The sequence below is a fragment of the Pinus tabuliformis genome, chromosome 9, assembly GCF_031772625.1.
Source record: "Pinus tabuliformis cultivar Carrire ecotype Pingquan chromosome 9, CPIR1, whole genome shotgun sequence".
NCBI classification, from domain to species: domain Eukaryota; kingdom Viridiplantae; phylum Streptophyta; class Pinopsida; order Pinales; family Pinaceae; genus Pinus; species Pinus tabuliformis.
Window position 1 is genome coordinate 854888982 of NC_142307.1, and position 5528 is coordinate 854894509.

At 33.2% G+C, this 5528-nt stretch overlaps 1 pseudogene; it reads right to left on the minus strand.

Annotated features, from left to right (window-relative positions):
* Nucleotides 1–1123: 1123 nt before the first annotated feature.
* On the minus strand, nucleotides 1124–2635 carry LOC149151473 (uncharacterized; annotated as a pseudogene).
* Between the last annotated feature and the right edge of the window lie 2893 nt (nucleotides 2636–5528).

The following is a 5528-nucleotide window of genomic DNA, read 5'->3' on the forward strand; positions in this document are numbered from 1 at the left end:
TAACATCTAAAGTCACTTTGTAATTACATTACTACTTAAAACATAGAATTCTAATAAACACTGCTCATCACCGAGAACAACATTTCTTAGATATTGCAATGACAATGAACCAAGAATATAAGTCTATATACTCTAATGATTTTTAGCAGTTCAATAATTAACTCTATAATTTATTGCATGGCTTGAATACATGTATATATTAGCATGTGAAGATACTTTAGTAATGTAAATTTGTGAAATTGATATGAAATACTTACAAACAAGAGAAATCCTTACAGTAACTCCCAAAAATTTGATCATTACACATCCATGATCCAACCACTTGCTAACCATTGGGAAAAAGCTATTAAAAAAACAAATGTTAGGATAAAAAATTATTACTAATCTCCTGTGAATCTAGAAAATTTTTTATAGAATTTATAGAATTCATGACCAAATATATGTACACAATACATCCAATCCTTTTTCTCATACAACAATGAATATTAAGGAACATCAAATTAAAATCCCATGGAAATAAATAGAACCTTTTCAGGTTGAATAAATTGCATATCAATACTAAAAAATAGGTTTCTTATCATACAAATATAACAAAAATTGATGGCTGAAAATATCTCCAATAGAACCAAGTAATTATAATTAGTGATTACATATTCATATACATGACAAGTTAATGTAAAACGACCCTGCACAAACCGAGAGAGAAATAAAGTGAACAAATTTTACAATCCTCTTTCGAATATGAAGTTTAAAAATGACAAAAAGAAGAAACAACCCCCTTAAGTCAAATTAATTTTGATTTTGAACTCGTGAAGCTAAAGGATGAATCATAACTCCATTTGTATTAAGCACCCACACTCTCACCATGGCTTGACAAGTTCACGTTGGAAGCTTATAGTATTCCAACGTACAAAAAATTCCTTCATAGAATAAATAGAAGAGGAAACTATGACTTCATTAATTTGGCCTATATAGGGATTCCTTTGGTCAATCCTATATAGAAACAGATTAATACTTGATAATGGAACGAGTGACCTCATTGAATATAGAGAAACATATCACCAACTAGATATGTTGTAGTGATCAGGTAAAAAATATAGCTTAAGCTAAACCTTAAACAAACTCAAGAAAACATTCCATTGACACCATTCATCTCAAACATTATTCCATGCTTCTTTGTAAAGTTTCATGGGTTTCATCTTCATCTAAGTCCAATGCAAACTGGGCTTCAATTCCATCACCAAAACCACCTAAATCTTGCAATTCTTATGTTTGAGCCACCTAAATCTTACAATTATTATATTTGTTCCTTAGCACCCAATGGTGTGTAACTCAAGGAACTGGAATATGAATACTTTGTACTAAGGTATGAATAGGAAGGAATCAAACATGCCAACAAAAGAGCCAAATGGAAATTGAATTGAAGGGTGATAATAGCCTTTCCCCTATGCCAAGCAACATGATGCCCACAACTAATAGTATAGTCCCCTCCACTTTTTCGCAATAATGTGCATCCATGGGATATCCATCTAGTGAAGAATGAAATACCCATTTGGAAAAGCCAAGTTCCTTGTAGAATGAACCCCATAGCAATGCCTAGAGGAGGCAACATTAATCTTGGGTAGCGGATATCAAGGGATTTACGTGCAATGCATACTAAATTGGGTACACACAAATGGTTGTAATAAATAATCTCAAGGCCTATTGAGTGCTTGTTTTGGAGATAAATAAAAGGAATTCCTTAAAAACACAAATATGGGAATCAGATTATTTACATTCCAAGGAAAAGGAAGTAATTGGGTGCATTCGCAGATCATAATCACTATAGTTTATTTACCTCCCAAGGAAAATGAAGCAATTGGGTGCATTCACATATCATAATTACTCCCATAGATAGTTCTATAATCTTAGTATGTTAGAGATATTTGGTTCCTTTCCAGCCTCAAACAATTCCTATGATCAATCATTGGAACAAAATAGAATTAGGAAACAATGGATAGAATGACAAATACAAAATGAAGCTTTTTTTTATTCATCCTGTAATAAATGGTCTGGTTTCCACAAAGAATAAACTCAATTGTTAATGGAACATTTACCACTGCTACAGTTGTTATCCACCAAGAGTTTAACTTTTCTTATGGTTTGTACTACCTATACCACATGGATTTTCAATTTCAAAGGGACGAGAGTGGATGGAATCTCTGACAAGTTTGGTGGAATAGATACACCTAAAACAACCCTAAACCACTTTCACAAGATAAAAGGAAAATAAAGCTATATCATATTGATACATGTAAATATACATATGAGAACAAGATCAACAACCCTTCTTGGGCAATATAGGCATTAATATCATTCTTTTCCTTGCTAAGAAATACAAGCCATACCCTAAGAAATTAATACTGGCTATTGTCCTTTATAACAAACCATGATAAGGAATTTAGGAGACAATCCTTGACAATACCTAAGCTATTCATTGTAAGGGCGAATTTCTTACCAAGCCAAAAACAATTGCCAAGTTTAGAAAAAGTGCACATGCATAGTTCACAAGAGAAAGCCTCATATCTATATAAAATTAAGAAGAGATTGTTATAATATGGAATTATTTCCCAAGGGATTGACAAGAATATAAAATGTAAAGGGGAAAAATATTACAATGATGTTATTGGATTAATACTAAACCTCATAGCAGTTAGAAATATTTCAATCAAGACTAATTGTGTTTCCTCAAAAGGAACAACACTCAATTATAACATGGAACCCTTGGGCTTGAACTGGGATTTCCCATATTTAATAGTGGAAACACCTAAAGAGATTTACAAAATTGCCATGAAATTCACTTCAATAGACATGAGGCCTTTGAGCATCTATATATAAGAAACAAATAAAGAGGCATAGGCTAAATTTGAAAACCATAGGTTCAAAAAAGAGAGTGCCTTCAGGGGTATCACTAAAGAAACATAACTATCTTGGTCATGCCCATAGGTTCCTCCACAAATTTGAATAGGAGAAATAACACAAATTCCAAGATAAAGCAAAAGGCCATGTGAATCAGTGTGAGGCTCAATGGGTAGGGCTAATTGTATATCTTCTAATTTCAAATGTATTTTTGAAAAGTTCAATCTGTGCACTTCAAAAAAAGAAAACCTAGCTAAAATTCAATCTAATAAAAACTTGTTGTACTCCTTGTTGGAAAATATTTGAATGTTACCTAATTCTTTCTTACATAAATGGTAAATCTCAACTGAATGAGCATATTTCTCTTAAAGACAATACCTTCTAGTCAAATTCAACCCCTAATCTCGAGAGGGACGTGTTATATATTCATTGGAAAGGAATAAAGCATCAATGAGAAATGAGATGGATAAGACACAACAAACCTATTACAGTTTGTTGAATTAAATAACTCCCCTTCCTAAAAAATTCCTTTTCAATGGGATGGTATAGGTCCCATGTGGTTGTAATTGAAAATTTTGAATTCAAGCCATATTCTTGTAAAAAAAATAATTATATGGTCAAGTACATAATATACTACTTAGAAACTTATATTTGTAATATAATAAAAGACATTGAATTGAATCGTTTGGAAGGGAATGCATCCCAGAACTTACCTGTATCTATAACACCCACAACATTGTCCTCTCCTATCATGCCCCTACCGAATATCCCATTAGGAAATGAAGGATTTAGCTAGAGGAACACCCAAATGTGCATAATTATAATCTTTTTGGGAATAACACAAGCCACTCTAAGGAGATATGCATCCCATGTTCGCTGGATTAGGACATATTTTTTTATCATTTATAAATCCGCATTGTGTTTTGTTAAAAATCTAGAAAGAAAGGCTCAATTTGGCTTTAGCCTTAGTCAAATTGAGTAAATCAAATTTCCACATATGGAGGAAAACTTGGAGAAAGTTAAATAGTGTGACATGGCTCTTGTTACCTAGTTAGCTCAGTAAATTTGAGTTAGAGGGCTTGGAGTTCAATTATGCATGTGTGATTGCTAAATTTTAGCAATCTAGTTCACTTATTTTTAGTTGTATTCATTTAACTAACCTCTAACTATTGATAGAGTTCGCTGAAGGTCAGTTGGACAGTGGGACAACAGTCTAAATGAGAGATCTTCAATCAACTGATCAATAAGTCCAAAATAGCTAATGCATGCATGGAATTCGAATTCCTCAATGAAAGTGGAGATGACAAGCCCATGTAGCATGAGTTGTATACTAGTTTGAATGTACAATTGTTGCAGGCAGTCAAGAGGTCAATCCTTGGGAATTTCAAAAGAAAATAGGAAGAAATTCCTATCTTCAGGAGTTAATGTCCTTAGGAATTGCGCAAGGAAATAGGAGGCTAGATGAGAAAATAATTGGCTAAGTGTTGACCAAAGCTTTTCATACATAAGAGAGAACAATTATTATTTTGCAGGTTGCTCTCAAAGATGGAGCATGCAATTGTAATAGTTTCTCTTTCCACTGATTAATGCAAAGAGGCTTGAGAGGTTTTTCCCAGTTGGGTTCCCATAGAAATCAACATGTACTTGTGGTTTTTCTTATTGCATGTTTGTTCATGTTGTTCTAAATTGTGATTTCCATTCTACATATTAGTAGAGTAGAATTGTGTCTCTTGTTTTTAGTTCAAAATCTTGAAGAGTTGCAATTTCTATCGAATTTCTACATGGTATCAGATCCCCGAAATTACATTAGAACTAGTACATCAAAAATTTCACTCAATAATTTCGAATTGGAAGGTTCATTTCAACAATTTTTCTTTAGGGTCGAGAGGATATCTTTAAATGAACTGAGATTTTAGTATTCCTTAGAGGATAGCTCGAATTTCATAGCATGGAAGCAATGTTTGATGATAATGGTGTGTTAGAATATGTTTAAACTGACATTGCAAAACCCTAGAATTCTGACGCAAAAAAAATAGTTTGGAAGAAGGATGTCACAAAGGCCATAAGAATTATTTTGGAAGGTGTGAGAGACCATGTGGTCTCAAATATCCATGGAAAAGAGACCATTTTCTATGTGGAAGAGACTAACTAAGTTATTCAAAAATAGTAGTGACCATAGAAAATTGGCCCTAAAAGACAAAATTTGAAACATAAGAATGCAAAAGAATGATAATATTCCACAATATCTCCCCAGATTTACACAATTTTGAGATGAGCTCTTCTAGGCCTTCCCAAATATTGGCACAACTACCAGGACTTTGTGAATGCAATGGAAAATTTATCAAATTGGGAAAGGTTTTGGTCCGATTTTCTTCAAGAGGAGTTCATGAGAAATACTAGAGACGAAACATCATCCAGATAGAGGATGAACAAAAATTTTGCATTGGTTGGAAAGGGGAAGAATGGCAAAGGAAAGAATACCCAAAGCAAACCTAAATCTAGCCAAAATAATGACAAGAATAAAGACTTGAGCAGGATATAAGTTTTCCATTTCCATGAATACAGGCACTATGCAACTAAATGTATGCCCAAGAAGTCTACCAAGAATCCTTCACGAGGAGCAGGAGGTG